The sequence below is a fragment of the Hipposideros armiger genome, unplaced genomic scaffold (assembly GCF_001890085.2).
Source record: "Hipposideros armiger isolate ML-2016 unplaced genomic scaffold, ASM189008v1 scaffold_224, whole genome shotgun sequence".
Lineage (NCBI taxonomy): Eukaryota > Metazoa > Chordata > Mammalia > Chiroptera > Hipposideridae > Hipposideros > Hipposideros armiger.
In genome coordinates this window covers 2,202,915-2,228,327 of record NW_017731574.1, presented here as the reverse complement: position 1 = coordinate 2,228,327, position 25,413 = coordinate 2,202,915, and the positions used below count along the sequence as shown (strand labels likewise).

The following is a 25,413-nucleotide window of genomic DNA, read 5'->3' as shown; positions in this document are numbered from 1 at the left end:
TTCCCACATCTGGTTTCTATTAAGGCCTCTGCCGTCCGATGAATAAGTAATAATGTAAAAACACAAGGATTAGTATTTTCCCTTCCATTGGTCCAGGCGGGCCTCCCGCCCAGCCTTTCCCGGTCCTTGGGGCCTGACCCGGGTGGGCTGTTCCTCTGCCTGCCATAGCCCTTCCTACAGCACAGCACTGAGTCACTCCTGGCTGCCTGCCCCCAGGGACCCTGCCCCCTAGGCCTGTAGGTGCCGACTGTGAAGGTCGCAGGTAGACATGGCAATAGCGCTGGGTAGGGAATCGGGAAACCTGGGTTCCAATCCTGCTTTGCAACCGACTAACTGTGAATTCAGGGACATTACCCCAGTTTGCCTCTGAGCCATGGTTTACCCATCGGTAAAACGGGGCCCGTTAACGCCCGCTTCTCGGGGTGGGTGTGATTTTAGACAAGGAACCCAGGAGGGCTTTGTGAGCTGGAAGCCCGCGTGGCTTTGGCCATTTGTCTCTCGGCGGAAATGTCAGAGGCTTTTCTATTCTGGGCCTCAGTTTTCTGACCTGTGAAATGGGGATGAGAACAGACACTCACCCACCCCACCCCAAAGAGTCAAGGACGGGTGAAACTCACTAATCTGCAGAAAGCATACAGCATGCATGGGGCAGAGAGGGGACCCTGCCGCAGGGTCCTAGAAGGAAGGGTCTGTCCTCGGTATGGCTGCACAACTTTGGTTTTAAATAGAATAGGCTCTCTTTTGCTGAGAACTGTTTCTGCATCTGGGCTCTGAAACCCCTCTCTCATTTGACTCTCCTGACAAGGCTGTGAGATGTTAGGGCCCTGGGCGACAGATGGGGAAACTGAGGCACAGACCGGTGACATCACTTGCCCTGGTCACATGGCTGTCATGCAGATCCCATGTGTGTCCAGCTCTAAAATTGATGTCTCCAACTGGTCAGTGGCAGAGCTTGTCTCTCACTGTGGATGTGTTCAGAGCCCACCCAGAGGGGTATCAGTGAGCCTCTGTCCAAGGGTGAGGGGGTCCACAAGAGAATGTCCCAGGGGCACCGTGAAGCCTCCCTCACTGATACAGGGGGGACACTTTGCAGTGGTCGGGCTGCCCTGCGACAACGAGCAGGGGCTCGTGACATTCTGTCAGTGGTGAAGGGAGCCGGTGTGCCTGGGTAGGAAGGTCCCTTCCATCACCAGGATGATACAAAACTGGATCAGACACAATCTCATCAGAACTCCCTGCTGGCTGGGTCCACCCACTCCTTCTGCCCTGGAAAAGCACAGCCCATGTTACACCGATAAACGAGCCTGGGGCTCGTCAAAGAAGCTGGGAAGATGGGGCAAAACTGCCTGACGGGTGGCAGATGGACTGAGTACCTCTTCCACGCCTCCTGTGCTTTCTGTGCCTTTCAGTCCTTCCCATTCAGCACTCCCTGTTGTCCTGCACGGAGCCCCTGGACCTGCTGGAACACTTCCCCCACATCTTCCCAAGGCTGTCTCCCCATTATTCAGGTTTGGGCTCACGTGTCCCTTCTCAGAGCAGCCTTCCCTACCTACCCAAGTCAAAACTGCCCCCAGCCCGGCGCTTCCCGCTATGTCAGCCAACGTTATCTTCTTTGGGGCACCCGTCAGCACCAGCAACCATCGACTCTGTTGGTCCTTGTGTCCACGGCCTGTCTCCTGGATGACATGATCTTGCCTTTCCTTGCACTGTCCCCAGACAGTGCCTGACATTTAGTAGGTTTGCAGGCTGACCTCTGAGAAAGAGTGGGCATCCCACCTGGCCTCTGCTGCCCTGGACTCGGTCTGTGCATATTCGAGAACTTGGCTTGCTGCGGTAGGGGACAGCCAGGGCTAGGCTTGGGTCAGGACCTGCGCCCCTGCCAGGGGCCCCAGCAAGCAGCTCCCCTGTGCGTCAGTGGGAAGGACAACCCCTTCGTGGTGTGTCTGAGGACCAAGGAGTTGTTAGAGCCCATCCCACAGCGACGAAGTTTGTTTACGGCTACTAAGAGGTGGATGCATCGCAGAATGGCCTCAATTCTTTGCGCTTCCTGACCCCATGCCCTTGCAATGTGACTGCAGCTCTTCCCATCCAGAGGAGGAACTGCTTTCCCACCCTTGGACCTGGGCTGGCCCTGGTGCCTGCTCTGGCCAACGTGATGCGGTGGAAGTGATTATCAGCCAACGGTGAGCCTGGACACAGAAGCCATCAGCGCCACTTGTTCCCTCCTTGACCCAGTCTGCTTGGAGGTGAGACACAGGTGGGGCAACTGGCCCAGCTGTCCCAGCTAAGTCCCAGTTATCTGTGGGGGTGGTCAATCATAATCATCAGAGCTGCTGACCATGAACCCACGGCTGACCACAGACCCAAGAGCAAGCCCAGCCGGGGACCAGAACTACCGAGATGGGCCAGCCTAAAGAACTATGAGCCAGATCGTGGCGGTTGTTTTAAGCCACTCAGTTTTGGGGTAGTTTGTTACACAGCAGAAGCTAACTGATCCATTTTTGTAGTTAGAACTGCATATTGGAGCTGGAAGACACCTTAGATACCAACCAGTTTGATCTTACAGGTGGCAAACTGATTGAATCAGGGCCTGCTGCCTCTTTGCTCCCACTCCTCCTGTGGTGGCTGCTCAGCTTGGATAAGCAAGTCCACCCTAGGGAATGTGTTCAAAGGACACATTCATGTGTTCAAAGGACATCATCAGGGTGCCTGCCAACAGTTACCTACAAGGATGTTCATCCCAGCATTGTTCATGAGAGCAACAAACAGGGAGCAACTAAGATGACTCCAATAGAGGATCGGTTAAATAAACTCCGTGGTCAATGCAATACTACGCAGCCTTAAAAATCGCACGGTAGATACATTCACTTTGGAAACTGTTTTTCAGTATCTACTAGTCTGAACCATCACACACCCTACGGCGCAGCAATTTCACTCCTAGGCACAGAACCAACAGATGTGCAAACATGTGCATCAGCGGCAAGGAACAAGAGTGTTCATCAGCCACTTTGTCACAGAGGCCCAAAGGGAAGCCATCCAAATGCCCATCAAGAGTCAAAGGGGTGCAAGTCATGGCAGATCCACAGGGCAGAATATGGTACAGCAAAGAGAAAGGACAGATACAACCATGTGCACCGACACGGATGCATCTCGCAAACAGGCAGCTGCGTGGATGACACCAGGCCCCAAAGAGCACATGCCATGTGCTTCCGTTTATATGAAGTTAGAAACAGGCAAATTGGCCTATGGTGTCAGAGTCAGGATGGGGGGTCCCCTGACAGGGCAGGACTAGGGGCGCAGAGCCTGGGGGCAGGGCAGGTAACGTTTGTTATCTGGTACACTTTGTGAAAATTCAAGTTGTACGCTTTTCCGTGGGTTGTATTTCAAATACCCACTTCCTAGCAAAAAGGATACTATGATCGATGGACTACTATGTAATGCTATGAAAAAGTCTCCCGTGAGTGAGAATCAAAAGAGGTGACAAAAGCATGTCATTCCATCTTGTCAGTAAACAGATGCACAGAAAAAACGACCAGAAACCAACTATGACTGAGGTTCCCGGTTAGAAAGCAGGTCAGAGCCATTAAGTTCTTGCTTGTGTCTTCAAGAAGAGTCTGGGGTTTTGGCTGGGCCGTGGAGCCCAGGGCTCCAACTAACCACAGAGGCCTCAACCGCTCAGACCCAAGCCCTGCGGATGGTTCTGGAGTCTGGTCTTCTACAGCATCCTGGCATTGAGCAAAGAGTTAAAAGGCGGGGGAGGGTGGAGAGCTCAAAGCTCTGGAATGAAAACCTTCCCTGCTCTCCAAAGGGCAGCAAACACGATCCAGATGTCAGGCCTGCTCACCCTGTAGCCGCCACACAAAGGAAGCACATTCTTCACCCAGCTGCTGGGGCTGAGAGCTGAGGGGGAGGCGCCCCGACATCTGGGCTCCTGCTGCTGAGGAAGGGGGCTGCCAGGCTGGGGGAAGGGCAACAAAAGTAAGGGGCGCCCTCCTCTCCCAGCACTGGTCCTGGCACTCTGGGGGTCCCTTCCTATCCTTCCATGCACAGCTGCCTGCCACCAAGGGGAAGTGGCCCATCTGCAGGCTGGTGCGCCTAGTTGAGTGTGAATGGGCTGTGACAATCAATGTGGTGGTGTGGCTGCCTGGGTGGGTGGGCACCAGGGAGTGTGGGTATATATAGAGAGAGATGGATGGGTTAGCAGGAGGTGGACGGACGGGTAGTGGATGGATGGGTGGGTGATGGATGGAATCGTGGATAGATGGATAGATGTTGGGTGGATGGATGGATGGATGAATGCATGGGTGGATGGATAGGTGGGTGAATGGATGAGTAAATGGGTGGAGGAATGGGTGGATGGGTAGGTGAATGGATGGATGGATGGATGGATGGATGGTTGGTGGATGGATGGGTGGATGGATAGATGAGTAAATGTGTGGGTGAGTAGATGGATGGTACTGTGACCTAAGTGTAATGGAGATGAGTCCCTCCCCAGACACTCACGGTGGTGGTGGTGGTGGTGGTGGTGAGCGGGGGGAGAGGTAGAGACACAGGCCACTATACAGTCATGCAGTAGTGAGAAAAGCCTACTTTGGGATCAGGCAGGCTCAAGCTTAGCTCCTGGCCTCATCTCTTGGGTGACTGTGGACAAGCTTCCTTGTTTCTCTGAGCCTCGGTTTCCTTATCTGTACACTGGGGGCAATGTTGTGAGGATTAAGTGAGTACCTGTTAAGGGAACACTCCACAACTGCTTTGCTCACACACACACACTCCCAGCTAGGATGTGTGAGTTGGGGGCAGGGCACTCCAGGAGGGTGCCTCCCTGGCTGGGGGGAGTCAGCAAAGGCCTCCTGGAGTAAAGGACACCTATGTTGAGATCTGAACACAAGAGTCCAATGGGAGGGCTTGTCCCCTGCCAGCCTCCCACCCCAGCTCATGATGAGCTGTGACAGAGCCCAGGGCGGTGGGGGAGGGGGGAGAGAGAAAGAGAGATATGTGTCCTATAGGAAGGGGGGTGTGTGACCCCAAAAAAGTCTGCAAAACACCTCTGGGATATTTAAAATATGATCTGATATGTACACAGTATCTCTATATGGAAACAGAAACTGCCCCTGGGGAGAAAGGGGGCAGGACTTCCTTCGCTCTGCATTCCCTTCTGTATTCAGACCCTCCCTTTTAAACCATGACCTTGATTTATTTTAAACTGCACTGTTGCACCCCTCCTCCCCCACCCGCAAGAAGCAGATAGTAACAATAAGTAACCGGTAATTACAAACTGTCACATAAGTTAATAAGCGGATCATTAGTAGAGTTATTAAAAAAAAAAAAAAAAGGAATTGATGAAATCCAAGAAACTCATGGGGCCATGGGTGTCAGTGAGCCTGGGCCTGTCCTCTGAGCTCAGAGCTGAGATCAAGTGGGAAGCCCTACAGACGGCCGCAGGCACAGCCTGGGCTGGGGGATAGAATGTCAGAGAAGCTTCCAAGAAGAGGTGATGTTGCAGCTGTGTCCTGAAGGCTGCAGAATTCGCACACCTACAGGAAGGTAGAGAGGAAGGGCGTCCCTGGCCCAGGGCATGGCGCAGCCAAAGGCATGGCAATTGGGACTCAGAAACAAACAAGAAGTATCAAGTTCCGCCTGCAGATGAAGGTGGGTCGTGGGCAGGAAGGCTGAATGGAAGGTCCGGTCAGTCTGTGGAGGGTCTGGAAAGCCAGGCCAAGCCGTGAGGATGTTCCTCTGCCGGCAAGGAGGCGCCACCGAAGGCTTAACTGATTCCCAAAGTGTTTTCATTGTTTAAAAACGTGCAAATTGGCTGCATATCACCTTGAACTCTCCAGAGGAATGCTGCCAAAATTTAAAATAATAATGCTGCTCATATGAATGCTAAATAATAATTAGGGGCTGGCGGTTTATCCTGCAAGTGCCGGAAGATTCTCCGGCCAACCCCCAGCCACAGAACGGCCACCCTTGTCTACATGACCTGTGTGGACCAAGTTCACCTGTGACACGTACATACAAGGCACAAACGTGGATGAAGGGTTGTGGCATCCAGGACGCAGCGCCTTCTCTGAGCCATATGTCCTCCCCGGAGGGGTGGGGACACAATCCCTCTGCTGACAGGGCCTGAGGGACCCCATGTTATGTATGATGTACACACACAAACCCTCAAATAGGAGTGGCTGAAATGGGATTTTAGAAATAACCTCCTGGGAGAGGCAGGGACACGAGGCAGTGGTTTAGGCTGGCTTTGCTCCTGGGGTCGTCCCTAGCCTTTGACCTCCCTACTGTCACAAGGATGACATCACCTCGAGCTGGTGTGACAGGGCTGTGGTGAGAGTCGGCCACCTTGATGCCCGCCTGCCGGGAGCAGGACCTGGAAGACAGCAGGCCTGGGGCTCTCTGTCGCCCTCACTCAGAGGCACACACACACCCGACTGCCCCTGTGTCCTCTCAGTTCCTGGACATCGAAGACCCCAGCCAGGGCCTTCCTTGACCCTGCACACCTAAGGATGAAACCAAGTCCACAAGAAGGGCCCACCACTGCGAGGGCCCGAGGCCCTCTGCCCCTGGCATCACACGGTGGTCCTCCTGCCTCTGCCATCATGGGCGACGCTGGGGGGCCTCTAGAAAAGCTCACTTTTCCTCTTGCAGAGAATGGGTAAAGGCCAGAGGGCAGGCCCTCCAGGGGCCGGCCCCACGCTGGGGGCTTGTCAGCTAAGTCATTATTGATGTCAAAGCCATTACCGTCGTTGCTTTCCAGATGTTCAGAGAGGCTCACCGAAGTCGCATAGCACTAGCCCAGGGCTTGAGTTCCCAAGGACATTGCTGGCCCCAGCGTGCTGCTCACCTCCTCAGATATCCATGGCTGCAGTTGATTTTATGATTTAACCCCAGCAGCACGAGAGAGGCCTGGAGTCAGGGTGGCCTCACACCACCTCCAGCGGGGAGGGAACTGGGCCCCCGCCTCAGAGCGGCTGCTGACAGAACTCTCTGGGCATTCCAAGCTCAGAGCTCTGAGGCACTGTCTTCCCAGGGCCCTGCTCTCTAATGGATTCCAGAATATTCCATATTTTTGCCCAAAGAACCATTGAGATGTCCCAGAAATTCCAATTGTACTTCACCCAAAGGGCATGGCCCAGACTCCCCCATTGCAGGGGGTACCAAGAGCCTCAGGGGCACCACACATCCCCCGTTTTTTGTGCAGAGCTTTTGTGCATTTGCTGCATACCTCGGGCCAAGCTTTTCATCTGTATCACCTCTCACATGGTCACATGAACCCCATTATTTTTCCTGTTTTCAGAGAAGTCAGCAACATGCCCATGGAGAACCTGGCAGCCTGGCCCCGACAGGAACTGTCATCGCTCCTCCAGCAAAGAAAAAGACGAGAGCAAGGAAAAGGGCCCCCACTCCTCTAACCCCCCCGCCCCAAAGTCACCTCTGTTGACAGTTCTCGTGGATCCTTCCAGACACTTTTGTGTAAATACAATCCTGTTCATGTTTACTCTTTAAGAAAAGGCAAACACAGGTGCCTACAAGTCAGACACTGATATCAGGCTTTTTTCCACTTGACACTCATGACCTGGAGGCCGAGCTCAGTCTTCAAGTCGCAGTGTCCTCCCCTGTACAACGGAGATAAATCTCCTCCCTCAAGTATTAACAGGAGAATCAAAGCAGCACCGCACACACACAAAGCTTGCTGCTGCAGCCAGGCATACAGCAAGGGCTAAACTAATGCCAATCTCTAAACAGGCAGCTCTCTGAGCACTTGCTTCCTCAAAGGCCCTCCACTGAGCATTCCCTGCAGACGGGCTCATCTGTCCTACTCCTGCACCCATGTGGCAAAAGGGTTAGATCCTGCGAGCACAGGTGGGGTCTCAGGCCCGCTGTTCATGCCCAGCACACGCCGGACACACAATGCATCTCCTTGGTCACTGAGAAGCTCTGACCCAGCACTGATAGTGTCTGATGATGGATGTTCTAGGTCCACACTGTGCATTGTGGTCACCATGAGAAGGTGGCCGTGTGTGTGATAGAGGAACATGGTCACTATCTGTAGGTGTGGCCCCACCGTGCAACACCGAGCCACCAAAAATGCAGGTGGAAAAGGGAAGCCTTCCTCCTCCCCACCTAGAGGGGCACCAAAGTTGGCAGGACAGGGTCCTCTGCCCTTTCCCAGCCCTGCTGGCAACCACACAACCTGGGAACAACATCTCCTTTCTCTGAATTTAAGGAAAACAGCCTCCTCTGGAAGAAAAGCTTTTAAACAGATGTTTCCTCTTGGCCTGAACCTCCCGCACCTCCCTCAGCCGGGCCTCCCCCCAGGCGGGCGGGCCTGCTCAGCTCCCACACTAGGCAAGGCGCAGGGGAGACCAAGTGATTTCAATTCTTCTTTTTCAGAAGGGGGAGGAAAATATTAAAAAAACGTGTTTTACAAGCCTGCCTTTGCCATTGTTTATGTAAACAGGTAAATTGTTTCCTGCCTCAATTAAAAACATCTGCCACATAAATGAATACCAATTAACTCATCCTGTTTTTAATTACTCTGTTAATTACACGCAGGCAGCAGAAAGGATGGCTGGAGTAGGGAAGCTGAGTGCCATCCCTCCCCCCGCTTGGCAAGGATCCTGAATGTGTCTGGCTCCTGGAGGATGAGGGTGGCAGGGAGGTGGTGGCACGGTGCCAGCCGGGATTCCCCAATCAGGACTGCTGAGTGGGCACCTCCTCACAGGGTCTCCCTGGGTGGGGGACCAGTGGGGAGGGGGTTCCTGGCTCACACCAGGGAGGGTGGAGCCCCCCTTCTGCATGCCCTTTCTGCCCCATCCCCCTTCCTGCAACTCTAGCCCCAAGCCTCCACCTTTAGGCCCTGTTGTCCCTGGAGAGGAAGGAGTGGCCTTAAGGGCGCCACACTCATGTCCCGGCCACATTTTGTTGGGAGAGAGGTGGCCAGAGGGTTGGAGGCCTGGATCTTGTCCAGAAAGGCGTACCTTAGGGGAGGGATATCAGAGCACCCCTACAGGGCACCTCTGATCACTGAACACCTGATGAGCACTCCCAGTGTTGTGCATGGCTGGAGGCCTCTTAGGGAGCACCCTCACCGCCCCGTCCCACCAGTGTTTCATTTGGCTTGTCCTCCTCCTCAGCCTTCATTGGGCTTAGTTTATAATGACACACCCTCCTCTGCCAGGCCCAGGGCATTCGGGAGGCGCTCAGCACATGCTCACGGAGTGAACCAGGCAGCCTCCCCCATGAACACTCACTAAGGATGCGTTATTCCCACTTACAGAGGAAGGCAATGACCCGTCCAGGGTCATATCACCTATGCCTGCCAGAGTGGCATTTGAACCCAGGACTCCAATTCCAGGGCTTCTGGTGAATACACCATCTATATCACAGTGGGCCAAACTCACATGCCAATGCTCTCCCAGGGAGCTGGGTGTGGGGTGGACCCTCAAGTCTGTGTGTCTGACAGGTCCCAGGGAATCACACCTTGGGCAGTGGGGGCTCCACCTCCACTCCCCCAGGTCTCTCCTTCCAGGAACATTTCCTGGTCCTTGCTCTGCCCAGGACAGTACATCCCACCTCCCATGGACACGTGTGGTTGTCAGACACTCTCCCCATCTTTGCCCCCAGGTTTCCACGAATTATAGATACTGAGATGGTCAAGCTGGCTGGCCCTCGGAGCCCATCCAGCCAGAGTGGCTAATAGGTTTCCACTTGCATGCAAGTTCAGTCAAGCAGGGGTACCAGAACCACTCCAGGAGAAGGATGCTCTTGTCTTAGGCAGGCTCAAAGGGAAAGGAGTGCCACAATTGATTGGTGATGTCTACCACTGGCATCAGACCAGGCAGAGATCGATTAGCCATGTCTGCCACAGGCATCAGAATGAACATAATGAAAAGGTACCTTATGTATTGGTGTATTAGGATCCAGTCCACCCCTCACTTCACCGATGAGAAACCTGAGGCCTACGGTATTCTAGAACAGTCTGCCTATCCTACTACCCATGGGTGTCTGCTCAGGGGGCTGTCTGCACCGGAGGCCTTCTCTGAGGGATGAGTAAACAATACACAAATGCATCCCAGAGTCCATCCCACGCCTGTCCCTAGGGGGCAAATCCCTTCCACAGACTGCCTGTAGCTCTTAGACACCAGCTGTGAGCCTCCGCCTGAAATCCTGTCCCAACTTTGGAAAGAGGAGAGGGGAACAGCCCGCGCTAAGTGGCCAACAAAATAGTATCTCATTTAGTCGTCCCAACAGCCCTGTGAGGTCATTTTATTACATAATAATAGCGATGAAAAAGTAAAACGCATTACACTTCCATTTTATAGGTGGGACAACTGAGGCACTGAGAGGTTAAGTAACTGCCCAAGGTACATAGCTAGAAAGAGCAGAGCTGGGGCTCTGACCCAGTCAGTGCAGTTCTGCAGGGGCCCCAACCTGAGCTCACGTAGCTGCCCGGATCCAACCTGTATCCAAATATCCAGTCTCCCCAATTTGGCAAAGGGGGAGGGAGAGACCAAGAGGAGCCCCAGATGGTGAGGGCTGGCTGCAGGCTAGTGAGGGGTGGGCACAGCTTTTGGGTTTGAAATCAGGTGTCTCTTCCCTGTCCGGCCATGGGCTGTGAATGGGCCCCTTTACCTGGCTGGGCCTGAGTTCTGTCTGTGAAATGTGGGGACCTTGGCCTCTACCTCACAGAGTGGGCATGAAGATGCCCGGGTTTTCTTACAGTTCTCTCTGCCCACTGCTCCCCCTGCCTCCCTTCCCAGGCAGGCTACCAGGCTGAACTCCTGCATGTTGCCTGGTGGCTTCCTGAGCCACTGGGGGACCGCCGGACATGCAGCTCGGAGACTTGCAACCTGAGACCTTGCCAGGGAGGGAGCCTCTTTTAGACCTACAATGTATGTTTCCTTTCAACACCCACCAGTCATTGTAAGGGCTGCAGCCATTTCTCTGGGGTCTTCTCACCAATTTCAGCAACAAAGCAACCTCATAGCAGTGAAGCCATTAAGGGGTGGGAACTCCCCCACAGCACTTTGGGGCCCTGGGCCTGTTGGAGCAGGAGTCCTGAGCCAGCTCCCAAAGTCAGAGCCACATCTACACCCAAGAGGCTCTGTGAGGAGCAGCCAGGAAGCAGAATCCATCCTCAAGGCCTGTCCTTCAGCGAGAGACACCCCGCTGACAGTCCTGCAGCCCTGGGTGGTCCAGACAGCGGGGAGGTCTCCCTCCGTGTGGGAAGGAGTCCAGAGACTCTCTGGTTTGGGACTTCAAATTGGAGATGGCCACAGGGAACGGACTGCAGGGACCCCGAGTCCAGCACCACTCCCACTCTGTGGGTGAAGGGCCGGGCAGGGGCTCATGAGGATGGACCCAGAGTCAAGGCCTTGGGACCCCTTGCCACGGAGAGGGCTGCATTGCAGGGGTTTAAACTCCAGTAACCTCAAGCAAAGATTTAACCTCTCTGTGTGAACGAGTGAAGGAACCAGCTCAGGAAATCACCTGAATGAATGAATTCAGGGGTGGCTGACCTCGGGGAAACCTGAGGGCGGGGCTCCTCTCACCCCACTAAACATTTCCCCTCCAAAGTGGCAAAATGACCATCTCCATCCCCTTCATGGGTGACCTGGGCAATGGGACGGACAGTTATCACAGAGGGGCAGTCCTGGGAGAAACGATTACAGAAGCCACCAGTCAGTGAGAGCTCACTGTGGTCAAGCCCAGAGCTCAGGGTGTCCACACGCTGCACAAGCCACCCCCACCCCCACCCCTTCTGATTCCAAGGAGAATAGAGAGGGCAGGCGCCCGCCTGGGGGCACACAGCATGGCCTCATCCACGAGCCCTCACTCCCTTGAGCCCTCACTTCCCTGACCCCGGAATAACAGGCTATGTCCGCAGAGGCAAAGGGTCTGCTCCCAGCCCTGCCCAGACTCCCTCCCCCCAGCCTTGGGAAGGTGCCAGGCAGGCAGATGGGCCTGGCGCTGGTACAGCCGTGGTGGCAGCTGCTTTGGGGGAGATGAGCAAGGAGCCAGGCCCCAACGCTTCCCTCCTCAGCGCGGGAACCTTCTGGATGTTTTGACTCTTTTCCACCAAACGGTCTCCGAACTTTGAGATCTGGGGTGGGGCCCTGCTGAGTCGAAACAGTCCTCCAGGGGTTTTCTGCAGAGGTGTGAGGGTACCTTCCTCCTGCTCTTCTCATCCTAGGGTGAGAAGCTCGGAGGCTGGTGGGGGCCATCTCCCCCTTTGACAGCAAGGAAAACCGAGGCTCAGAGAAGGTAGAGACATGCCTGAGGCCACACTGCTGGCCGCAGGGTCTCCCCTCGGAACGCTGACAGGTTGGGCCAGGGCATGTCCCTGAGCCCCTGGGGTACAGGCAGAATTCGGCCATGCATTTTTCTGGGGGCTCCAGAGCTACATCAATTTCTCGGGGTCACTGCATCCTCGTGTCCTGTGTGCCCCTCAGGATGGGCTTTCTGAGGCTGGGAAGTGGGGGGACACTAACTGCCAGCGAGGCCGTGGGGTGCACATGCTGTCTACCTGAGTAGTGTGAAAGCTTTCATGATGACTATTTTTAAGAGAGAGGCTGAGGAGGATAGTGCGCAAGGACAAGGCTCCCTATCCAATTCCAGTGTCCTCATGCCTGGACTGCCCCTGCCAGCAGGACCCCTGCAAGGTGGGAGAAGGGTCTCTGGCTGCGGAGTGGCCACTGCCGAGGTCAGTGCTCCAGGAGTGTTTGTAGGACTCACTTTCTCCTTCTGTGAAATGGGGACAAACCTACCATTGTGGCAAGCTGCGGTGAGGGAGTTAACTCAGACCTGATACACCAATCAGAGCACAGAGCTTCCGGAAGCTGGAGCCAGAGGTCTGATCAGAGGAGTTACATGCCCGATGCCCAAGAGGCAAAGAGCAGATGTCGGCTTGGGTCAGGGTTATGCTGGCTCCTAAAAAGGATAATGAATTCCTCTTCTGAGATCTAGCTGGACAAGCCTCTCCCTCACCACCAAACTCCTTCAGAGTGTCCGAGGGCCCAGCCTAGTCTCCAAAATGTCCGTCTCTGGACCCTCGCTGCATAGAGCAGGTTTCAGGGGACAAGCAACTGTCCCTCCACCTCCTTCGGCTTGGTGGTGGTCACAGGTCAAACTGTGGGAAAAGTTTTGACACAGAGGTTTGCCACATGTCATATCAACACAGAGGACCTGAGATCAGCCAAGGCCTTTATTTTGGGAGGATGTGGGTGAGCACTGAACCTGCCACCCGTGGGGCTATAGACAGACCAGAGGGAGTGTCCCAGGTGCCCTGTGGGGCCCTCATAAACAGAGGGAGTCCATGAACCTGGCGTCCCCATGAGGCCTGCAAGCCTGGGATGCTGTCTGGGAGGCCTGCAGGGTTGGGACGGCGCAGCTCTGAGTGGGACTCTTGCTCAGGGACAAACTGGCTGCTCCTGTGTGGTCATCAGGGTGAGGAGTCAGGGACACCCCACAGGATGATAGGACCTCACGGCTGAATCAGCGCAAAGCTGGGCTCAGGAAACACACTGTCTTTTCATGCCTTAGTATTCATGCCAACACCTCTGACTAGAGAAAGCCCTCAGCGTCCACAGCGCGGCTCCCATGCTGGCCTTCTGTCACCTCCCTGCCCTTCCTATCCACAAGGCCCCTGCGTTGGTCCTCAAATGTGCCTCAGGACCTCTGCGCTACTGTCACCTACGCCAGAGAGGCTGTGCACCGATGGCCACCTCTTCCAGGTCTTAGTTCACTTACTTTATCAGAGAGGCCTGACCTGACCAGACAGCGACTTCCCACCTATTCCGAGACCCTCCCCGTGATCCTCAGTGGTCTGATTCTCTCCAGAGTAGCAGCCCCTTAAGGGCAGTGATCTGTCTACTTGACCCTGGGACAGCGCCCATGAGCAGCAGGCGCTCAATGGTTATCTGTGAAAGGAGTAAATACGCACCCAAATCAGTTATATTCTAATGGAGACATGTCTCAGTTAAATGTCACCTAGCTCTGTGCCAGTGTCTCATGGGCTGGATAGCAGTGACCCCCAGTCAGCCTCTTGAGCCTCGTCTAGGAAGAAGACAATAGATGGAAACTGAGTGATTGTGGTCCATTTGTCCCGCTGCTCCCACCAGAAGGGGTGGTCAGAGGAGGAGGGAGGGACTGAATTTTTGCTGCACATTGAGAGCTACATTGTCTTCTGATTTGGAGAGAAATGAAAAATAATCATCTCATGCACCCTGGCCAGGGTCTGGGTGTTTTCATTTTGCCTTGTATCCAGAAAGGCTGGGGGAGGAGAAAGTCCATCCGTCCTTCTCCAGGGATCTCCCCACGGGCCTTCTGCCTTATGTGGGGTCAGCCTGGGGTGCCCAGAGGGACAGCAGCTGCATCAGCTGATGGAGGCCACACTACCAGGGTCCTGTCCTGATTTCACATCTGACACCTTCCATACTTCTCGGGGCAACTCCCTGCAGGAGGTGGGCTCTGGTCCCCTCCACCCATACCACCTGGGCTCCTTATTGTGTGAGGACTCCCCTGTCCTTGGCAGCCAGAGGGAGGGGCCATGTGGAGGTGCTCTGTCAACAGCCAGCCACACCTGGCACCAACACTGGCCCAGGACAACCTGCATAGCCGGGCCTTCTGTGCCAGTAGGCCGAACCGCCAAGGCCACCGGCCAAAGCTCTGGACATCCCGAGGCAGAGACACAGTGTCCCCTTCAGGCCCTGTCCAAACTCCTGACCCAAGCACCCAGGAGCAAGGTGCGGTTGTTATGAGCCACTGAGCTAGAGGTGGGTTGTTTCACAGCGGTTGGAACTGGATGACTTTCTCATGAGCACCCTGGGCCTGTTCTAGTGATTGTTTCTGGGATCACTTGGTGTGGGGATGTGCTGTCTCCTGCCTCTGAGTGAGGACTGGCCTGCAGCGAGCTCTCAAGAAACATTTGTTTGGGAGTGAACAATGTCAGATGTGCAGACAGACTGCCCAGGTTGACCCCGAGCTGCCTCCCTCTGTGGCCTCATGCAGGCAAGTCTCAGGGCTGGGAAGCAGACTCAGTGACGAGATAACTGTTGGTGGAATCAAATACAGCGACAGCTTGCAGGCAGACGAGCTACTGCTGTTCAAACAAGCCTCTCCAAGCACCCTGCGAGGGCGTCCCCACCAGCTAAGGACCCTAGGCATCAGTGCCTGCGAGATGTAGTGGGGGGGCCCCCAGGTGGTACATGTTCCTGTTCCCCAGCGCCTCCTGCATCAGTTTCTTATCTGGGCTCTGGGGGCGGGGGTAGGGTGGGGGAGGGGGTATCAGCAGGGAACACATAGACAAAAGTCCTGCCCTCACAGAACTGACTTTCTAGGAGGGAGATGAGCAGTGGGTGCAGAAGAACAGGCACAGCACAGGGAGGGTGGGGGTGCTGTAGAAAAACAGCAGGAGTGGGGCACTGACTGAAGAGTGGGCCCCTGAGCGAGACCTGATAGAGGGTCGGTGGGAGCCATGCAGGTGTTGGGGGCAGAGCACTGCAGGTAGAGGGACTGCCAGTGCAAAGGCCCTGCGGTGGGAACATGCCTACGTGTTTGGGAAACAGCAAGGAAGGTGGATTTCAGTGAACATTTGTGGAGTGGGGTTGTGTGGCCTCAAAGCCACCCTGAAAATCTGGTCTGTCCCTCGAGGGGCTGCATCTGACTGGCTTTGAAGGGGACCTCCCTGGATACCATGCGGGGAGAGCCCAAGCTACCTCCCCCATAGGGGGCAAGGACAAAAGCTGGGAGACCAGGTGCAGAAAGAATCCTGTTCATGTCATGAAGGTTGTGACACAGGTGCTGGGGAGATTTAGTAACTGTTTGTGGAACCAAATACAGTGACAGCTTGCAGGCAGACGAGCTGCTGCTGTTCAAACAATCCTCTCCAAGCACCCGGAGAGGGCGTCCCCATCAGCCGGTGACCCTGGGCAACTTCATTCACCACCCCGTGCCATGATGTTGTCACCTGTGGAAAGGGGATGGTGGTGGCCACACTCACAGACTTGTGGGAAGACCCGGTGACATATGCAGGGAAGCCCAGGCCACCAGGGCAGGTGGCTCATCTTAATTCATCTCTTGAAAATCAGTGGACAATGCGTTAACCCTAGAGTGACCACATGACCCAGCAATCCCTTTCCTAGGTATATACCGAAGAGAACTAAAAATATATGTCCACACAAAACTTTGCACGTGAATTTTCACAACAGATTAGTCACAATCACCAAAGGATCAAAACAACCCAGCCGTCCATCAACTGATGATGGATACACAAAATGTGTCTATCCATGCAGTCAAACATTATTCAGTCATTAAAAAGGAGGGAGGTACTGACACATGCAACATCACGGACAAACCTCAAAAACATGTTAAGTGAAAAAAGTCAGTCACAAAAGGTCACATATTGTACGACTCTAGTTATGTGAAATGTCCAGAATAGACAAATCTATAGAGATGGAAAGAAGACTATTGGCTGCCAGGGGCTGGAAGGAGGGGAATGGGAAGTGAATACTAATGGGTATGAGGTCTCTTTTTGAGGTGATGAAAATTTTGGGGATGGTGATGATGGCTGTGCAACATTGTGAATGTGCTCAATGCCACTGAATTGCACACTTGAAAATGTTTAAAATGGTGGTATGGAAGTTCCTCAAAAAATTCAAAATAGAACTATCACCTGACCCAGCAATTCCACTTCTGGGTACGTCCCCAAGAGAAATGAAAGCAGGATTTCGAAGAGATATTTGTACATTCATGTTTATAGCAGCATTATGCACAATAGCCAAAGGGTGGGGCAACTCAAATGTCTATCGATAGAGGAAGAGATAAACCGGATGTCGTCTCTCCATACAAGAGTATCATTCAGTCTTAAAGAGGAAGGACATTCTGACACACGCTACAACAGGGATGATCATACCTTGGGGACATTATGCTAAATGAAATAAGCCAGTCACCAAAAGACAAATGCTACATGATTCTACTCATAAGAGGTCCCTAGAGGAGTCAAAGTCACAGAGACAGGAAGTAGAATGGTGGTCACCTGGGCCTGGGGAAGGGGATGGGGGGTTAGGGCTTAATGGGGACAGAGTTTCAATTTGGGAAGATGAGAAGTTCTGGAGATGATTATGGTCATGGTTGTACAATGTGAGTGCACTTAATGCCACTGAACTGTACACTTAAAAGTGGTTAAGATGGTGAATTTTATGTTCTGTGTAATTTTACCACAATTAAAAAAAACAACGCAGTGGGGAGACTGAGCCAGGCAGGTGGCGACCTCTCCATCCCCTCCCTCCAGTAGCCGGTTTGCACTGCTAACAGCACAGGATTAGGGAACTCAAGCTCAGCGTGAGGGTCACAGGTGTGTGATGGAGCCAGGCTGACCCTTCTCCCTTGGCAGCTGGGGCCTGACCAGTGGGCAGCGCTACTGCAGGAAGGTCATAGCCTCCCTTCCCCCAAGCTCTGTGCTCTTCTCCACCTGGGGGACTGAGCAAGTGGGCAGGGAGGGCGACTGCCCTGGGGCTGGTGGTACTGGGAACGAGGAAGATAGGCCAGGCCCCAGCAGGCTGGTAATGTGAGGGCCTTCTTATCTCTACTTCAAAATATACACCCCCTAGATGTAGGTATGCCCTTAGGGGGCCAGGAGGGACTCTAAGGGAAGGTCTGACCAAACCACCTCCTAAACCAAGAGGTCTAATTGGGCTGAAGGCCATTGTGATGTGAGAAATGCCACACGGGAAAGGGGCCCAGGGGGCACCTGGAGGAGGTCTCAGGCTCTATTAAAATCAGATAAAAGTCCTCTGTCTACATGACATTAATACAGATCAAGTCCAGGACTTCACAGCTGTCCCAACCTACCCCCTCAACCTTGAAGCTCCCAGAGCCAGAACAAGCTCTGATTTTGACTCTGAAAGGGAAATCGAGTCACCTCCACCAGGCTGTGCCGGGTGCTGTGGTGGGTCCCCTGACCAGTTATGTAACGACCATGATGGTTGAAATTCCAGTTGTGGACAGAAAGGTTCCACATGGACAGAAAGAAAATGAAGCTCCAAGAAGCCACAAAAACACCGAAGCGAGGGGCTAGCATGTGGGCTGGTTTGGAATTTGGGAGGCTGATCCCCAGAACTAGGCTCTCCTGTAACTAATCCACGCAGATGTAGAGTGACAGGCATCCTGGGACAGTGAATGTAGATGTGTAGTGACAGATGTCATGGGACAGTCCATGTAGGTGTGACAGGTATCCTGGGACAGTCCATGTGTATGTGTAGTGACAGGCATCCTAGGACAGTCCTTGTAGGTGTATTGTGACAGGTGTCCTGGAGAATACATATAGATGTATAGTGACAGGTGTCCTGGAGACAGTCCATCTAGGTGTGTTGTAACAGGTATCCTGGGACAGTCCATGTGTATGTGTAGTGACAGACAACCTGGGACAGTCTTTGTAGGTATGTAGTGACAGGTGTCGTGGAGAGTACATTTAGAGGTATAGTGACAGGTGTCCTGGAGACAGTGCATGTAGATTTGCAGTGACAGACAACCTAGGACAGTCCATGTTGATGTGTAGTGACAGGTGTCCTGGGACAGCCCATTAGGTGTGTAGTGACAGGCGTCCTGACACAGTCCATGTCAATGTGTAGTGACAGGCATCCTGGGAACAGTCCATGTAGCTCTGTAGTGACAGGCATCTTGGGACAGTCCATGTAGATGGTAGTGACAGGTATCTTGGGACATTCCATGTAGGTATGTAGTGACAGATGATCTGAGACAGTCCAAGCCAATGTGTAGTGACAGGTATCCTGGGACAGTTCACGTGGGTATGTAGTGTCAGGCAGCCTGGGGATAAAATTCCATCTCTGAGGCCACGGCTGGTCCCCTCAGTGGACACCAACTTCAGTCTCCAGGGTGCGGGGCCCTGGGTGGGGCAGATCTGTTCTGATTCTGTGCTGGTCCCCATCTGAGCCCTGGTCATACTTAGACAAAGTCCCCATGTTGTCACAGTGCCACAGCTGGACCCAGACGAGTGGGTAGGGATGAGAACCTGGCATGCACTCTTTGGCTGTTATCAGTTCTGGCCACCTAGATCAGCCATGGCCTCTCCTATGAGTGTTTCAGGGCACTCAGGTGGAGTCACACTTCCTTCTTCTGCCTGGTTTTCACACCTGCACACATACACCTTGTATGTTCACATTTACACCACCCCCCCCACTTGTGCAGTCACACACACAAGGACTCCTGAGGCCAGGTGACAGTCCAGCCAAGGTCCCCAGAGGGAGGTGCTGACCCTCTGGCAAGAGGCAGGGGCCTTGGAATCCCAAGGACTGGTGAGAAGTCCTACCATCTGTTTGGGGACCTGGTGTGGCAGAAACACAGAGGCTCTGGCATCATATGACTGGTTTCCTGAGTTGAAATCCCACCTCTACCACCAAATAGCTATGGGACGTGATGATTCCAGCCTCAGTTTCCCCTCTGTGAAATGAGAGGGGAATGGAGTTTGTGTCGCCAGGTGGCACAGAGCACACAGAGCTTGGCTCTGAACCTGCTGTCTCCCCATGAGTGAGGAGGCGGGTTGGCAGGCATGGGGGCTTGGGCTGCGCAGAAGGACACAGGCACAGGGAGAATAAGCCCCCTGCACAGGGCTGACTGGGAGGGAGAAACAGGGTTCAAGTGCAGAGCCGGCCGATGCCCTACCCATCAGTGAACCCCAGGATGGCACTTGGTGTCCTCCCAGAGAGATGTGACAGCCATGTCCACAGGCCAGTAACCACACTCCAGACACATATGGACCTTTCGTACCTCATCACAACCTGAAGAGACAGGAGCCCCACGACTATCTTGCTTTTGAAATCGGAGACACAGAGAAGGTGCGTGATTTGCTGATGGTCACATAGCTACTGGGAGGGGAACAGGAGTTCAAGTCCAACCAGGGGGGTTCAGAAAAGCCAGCGTGCTGCCCACCCCGTTTGCACTGCTTCAGTGACCCGGGTAGAGGCTCCCCGAGCTGGGCAGGAGGTGGTGGCCTCCTCTGGTCCTGAAGATCTTCCTTGCCTCTCAACACCGCTCCTCCCTACTTGTACGAGGGGCCCAAGGCAGCTGGAGGACTTTCCTTTTCTGGCGGCTCCCAGGTCAGGACCACCAGGAGAGGGCTTCCTTGTGGGTCCCACACGTTGCTCAGGGCCATCGGGGCACGAGGAACCCTCCTGCCCTGGCCCTGGGAGGTCCAGAAGTGTCTCCCACCCGTTCTTCTCCTGCCCTGCCCCCATTGTGGACTTTTCTCTGCCCAAGTAAACAGAAGAATGCCCCAGGGCCCAGGCATCTTTCCAAAACCTCCTCGTGCCACGTTCACCACACTCCCAGCCTCAGGGGCAGCCTGAGAAGCTCTGAGCACCTCGCTCTCTGGGAGGCTGACAGTGTGTGTGGACAGTGAAAGGGACAGACGCAGGCGGCCGAGAGTGTGTGGCTGAGCAGCAGAGGGGGCGCTGGCGCCTCGGCAAAGAGACATCTTCCTTATTACGCATCTTTGTTTTCCTTCCAGTGACATCTGGCTCACCGTGAGGTCCCACGAATTACAAAAAGCAGAAGTCTTAACTTCTGTTTTATTGCTGCAGGAAACCGTGCTGCAAACAGCAAGGCGGGAAGCACGTTCTGGTTCTCGCGTCTGAGGCTCCAGCCCAACCCTGCACCCCACTCCCCAGGTCTGGCTGTGAACTCAGAAGTGGGAACCAGGCACCAATTATTTATCACTTTCATCATAAGTTTCCATCCCAAACGCCAGGTCTCCGCCTGGGTCTTTCCACTGATGCTGCAAGGGCGGCTTCCACTCCAGGAATTCGTTTCCAGACAGCAGAGCCCTGCTTGCATTAGCGTTCTTGGCTAAAGGCGGCCCTCAGAGGCACTTGGGGGCTGGGCCTTCTCCTGCAGCCCCTGCCCATCACAAGCCTTTATCCGGGCCCCATGAAAAGGGGGGACCCAGCCTCGGGGAACTGTAAAAGTAGACTCAGGCCTGCTTGTTTTGCTCAAAAATCTGGGGGCATGACCCAAAGAAAGGATTTGGAGGTGTGGTTCATTGTCCCCAATAGTCCTGGGAAAACCAGGACTATTTTTCCAGAATAAGCCAGAATAAGCCAGCAATGACTGATTTCTTGGAATACATAGCATGGTGCCCATCCAGCCTGGCCCGGATCCGGGAGACCCAGTCCCCTAGAAGCTGTGACACAGTTCAGAAAAGAGCCTCAGTCAACCCCTGTGAACTGTGCCCAGTGAGCCCAGGCCCTCAAAGGCCGCACCCCAGATGGACACCCACCAATCACGAGTTTCCAGCCTCCTCCTGGCCCTCCCTCGGACGCAGCTGCTCCAGGTCCGGAGGTACATCAGAGTTGCAGGGACTCGGAGTAAGCACGTGCTTGTAGACCCCATACTGTCCCCCCAGATTCAAAACTTGGGGAAAGCTCCAGGGGCCTGTCCACCCTCCATGCTACGGGAGCAGCAGTGTGGCACCTGCTCACCTGCCTCTGGTGAAACTCTCTGGGCCTCAGCATCTCCATCTGGAAAATGGAACAGCAGAGGTGCCCACCTTCAGGGTTATTGTGAGGTCAAATGAAAGGAAGCATGCCAGTGAATAGCCTGGCACAGTGGACGCTTTTGTTGGTACTTCCTTATAACTCCTCTACCCCCTGCCTGGCACAACACAGGTGTTCATTCACTATCTGCCCAGTGAAAGAGCAGTGGATGACAGACACTTCCCATGGCCAGTGAGGTAAGTGCAGTGATGGCAAGATCATATTCTTGCATTTACAAGTGACAGAACTCAGGATACCCTCTTCCCCCCAAGCCTGGGAGGTGACACCAGCTGCCCAGATGTGGGTTCCTACCAATGTTATGCTATGTTTGGATGCCCTGTTATAGTAGCCAGACAATGTCCAGTGACTCCTAGAGGGTCTTGAACAACAATGATCCCCTCCCAGCTCTCCCCCTCCCCCACCTGGAGTAGCGGGAGAGAGGATGAGGCTGGCCAGAGCCCCAAGAGAACTGGGCACAGAAGGGATAGGGCTGGCCTTGGGCCTCTGTGACCCTCCGTGGCAGGGCAGAGGTGTTCTCCCTCCCTCCGACCCCAGGTAGCCCCTGATGTCAGTTACAGCTGTGCCCCACTTGCCTGAGGCCAGTCCAGGTGAGAGTTCCGACATCTGGGGCATTAACCCCTGTCAGCACCAAGCAGCCAGCCACCTGTCCCTGCAGGTGTGGGAGGAATGCTGACATGTAGGCCAGAGATGAGGGCAGGAGGGCCTCAGGCAAAGGAAGGCCAGCGAAGGGGCTGGGGCCAGAGGCCAGGTGGCCGCTGTCACTCAGTGTGGGGGAAGGAAGGGGGCAGTCAGACCAGGCTCCCTTCTTGAGCCTGATGGGCCTACACCTCTCTGGGCATCTGTGAAACAGGGAAAGTTCCACCAGCCTCACAGGTGTCACGCAGATTCAGACAGCGAGTGTGAATGCTGAGTGGGGCTTGGCCCATCATAACTGCTCAACAAGGCACTGACACTCAGGCTGCCAGTGGGGACAGACGCACGCACAGGTGAGTACAGCGGGCAGCATGAGCGCAGGAGACTACGGGACAGAGTTCTCCCACAGGAACGCCAGTTCCCTTCCTGAGAGTGCCACTCATTAAACACCTACTGTATGCACCTCTTCCCCATACCCCAGGGGGATGGGTCACAGAGCCTCTTCCGTGTTTTGGATTCTAAACACACACATGTGTGCACACACGCACACACACACTGACTGGAGAGAGAATTCAGATCGGTTGAATTCAGCCACCATCCTGGATATCCTGGTGCCATGGGAAGCTCAAGATGAATCAGACGACCCCAAACTCAACCCACTTATGGAGCCACAGGGGAAGGGGAGGTCAGTCAGGAGCCCCACAATGGTTTCAGGCGGCAGGGAAATGCCTCGCCCAGACCCCACCCTTCCTGCTACCCCTGGGGAGCAGGGGCTGGCTGGCCCTCTGAGAGGTGGCAGCCCTGCTGGCTTGAATCTTGTTGCGGATTAGTGACCCAGCCTTCCGGCGTCTCCAGATCCTTGCGTAGGAAGGAAAATTAATTTCTTCCAGTCATGCAGAAATGAAAATACGGGGAGCCAAATCAGAGAGATTTCCTGGAGGTGGTAACTCAATTATGCGGATAACCCGGTGACAGTGGAAGAGCTTGTGGACCCGAAAGGGCTAGTGGGTGGCTTGAGGCAGCCCCAAAGGGTCCTGGAGGGAGAGATTCTGCCGAAATCCTCCAGCCCACCAGCACTGGCTGGGCTTGTGGGTACCACGCACACGTGACTGTCCCTTCCTCCCATCACACATAGATCAAGGCACCGCCAGAGAAAGCCGGATTTCGCCAGAAAACTGGTCCTGATGTGATGTTCTCCTCCGCCCTGCATCTGTCTAGCTGTCGGGGAGCACAGAAAGCCACATCTGTCCCCACGGATCAAGCTTGTCCTCTTTCTTCCCTTTTCCCTTTCAACATATAAGAGTGGCCTGGCAACACAGCCCCAGGCAGTGCAGCTCTTTAGGCACAGGGTGCTTGGCTGCACAGAACAGAACCTTCTGCCTCCTGGGCCCAACTGAATTTTCGGGTTTCCCTCACCCAGAGAACAGAAGGTCAGGGTGGGGGTAGGGCAAACCGCACAGCTCCATTCCAGTGCATGTCACAGCGCCAGCTTTCTACTACCATGCCCAGGAACTGTGGGTGAGACATTCCTACCCCTGCCCCTGCCACTGCTGAAGAAAGGATGCCAGGGGCTGCCTTGCGTTTGGGACAGGTGAGGGCTGGGCCTGACAGGGTCCAGCCCACCTCGCCCCCTGGGGTCCCAACCTCAAGAAGTTTCTCAAACCTTGCAGCAACTTGCAAGAGCAATGCTAGGTAGGACACAGAATACTACCCCCCTTTGTCCCCAGCCAACCCCTGTTCTCTGAGTGGCCGCCCTGGGAACCTCCTGTTTCTGGGTCTAGGGGAGGAAATACACGCCCATTGAGACATAATGAAGCGGTATCCTGGCCGCAGGGTCAAAGATGGGCCTGACAGTTATTCAGATCACCCTACACAGGAGCATAAGGTTTCCTCTACTCTCAAAGGAAATAATTTTCTCCCTGGCCTCTGGAACAGGCCTAAAGTCATCAGCTTGGCCCTAATGGTAGAGAATACAGGTTTTTTTTGTTTGTTTCTTTATTTTTTGCAGGGGGAGGCAGGGGTCTCCATAACCTACAGGGGTCTACCTACTCCTCTGTGGCTGCTGGGTCCAGCACACACAGTTCCCAGGGGCCAGAAGGAGGGACAGCCTGGGGCTGTGTGTTCAGAGCCCAGTGGCTCACAGTGTGGCTTGCCACCAGCCCCACTGCCTTCTGTTCCACGTAAGCCCGTCTAGGGCTGAATTTCCAGCCATCTGTCCCTCTACATCGGCTCACACCTCCCTCCCTGCCATTCCCACAGCCTGGCTCTCAGCCTGCCCTACACGCAGATGGACGGTTCCCAAAGGGTGTGAGCATAATCGCTGCCACGGGGCTGCACCGGAGGTACCAGGGATGTCAGGACCCCAGGGAAGGTCTTTCAAGCCCCTCTCCACATGCATGGGGAGTGGGGTAAGGCCCCCTGGGGGAGTCTGAGAAGACTTCACCCCAAGACCGCTGAACCCCTGACCACCACTCCCCTGGGTGGCTGGGCCAAGAACCAAAACAAGAGGGGAAGGGGCTCCAGGGAGCTTTGGTTCCCCTCTCCAGCCAGGCCACTGGCACCTCCATCTCTCCCAGGGTCACTCTCTCGGTCCCTCCCCAGTCTGCTGTCACTTGGCCCAGGCCCTTTGTCGGGAAGCGCAGACACCCCAGGGAAGCCTGCGGAACTCCCCACCCTTCCAATGCAGTTCCCACCTTAAGTTTGACCACATGTCTGGGCAGGTCAAGCTCTTGGCTCACCTGGGGTGGGGGTACATTCAGCCCAAGTGGGTGGGTGCTGAGTAGGCTGGCCCCACCCGCCCTGGGCTCTAACTTTGCAAAGTGGGGAGGGGGTGCAGGGGGCGGCCGGTGCACTCGGTGAGGCTTACAAGAAGACCCCCGGACGGCAGCCGCGGGCAAAGTCGGGGTGAGAACGACAGCGGCGCGCGGGACAGACGGGGCACTTACGGTCCTGAGGTCCGGCGGACGGAGACGATCGCACTCTCGCGACCTGGCTCCCGAAGTGGCTTTTCCTTCGAACTCGGTCCCCGCCTCCGTAACTTGGGGGCGATCCGCGCGCTGTCTTCTCCCGCCGCACCAGGCTCAGGCGCGCGGCGGGGCCGGGGCGCGCGGGGCGGTCGCCTGGGCCATTCCCGGGCTCGGCTCCGGCCGCTCGCTCCGCCCGCCCGGCCGCCCGCGCGGGAACAAAGCGCGAGCACCGCCCCGGG

General features: G+C 54.9%; 1 protein-coding gene across 4 annotated transcripts in view; it reads right to left on the bottom strand.

Annotated features, from left to right (window-relative positions):
• Positions 1-25,413, bottom strand: part of CBFA2T3 (CBFA2/RUNX1 partner transcriptional co-repressor 3) — a 93,197-nt gene that overhangs the window by 31,242 nt on the left and 36,542 nt on the right. Inside the window, exon 1 of one of the 4 annotated variants that reach the window (XM_019654531.1) lies at positions 25,154-25,407. The exons of 2 other annotated variants lie outside the window; for them this stretch is intronic. The gene's annotated coding sequence lies outside the window, so the exon portion shown is untranslated. Of the gene's footprint in view, positions 1-25,153; positions 25,408-25,413 lie in introns of those variants that run through there. One more of the 4 variants, XM_019654529.1, reaches the window with a different exon arrangement.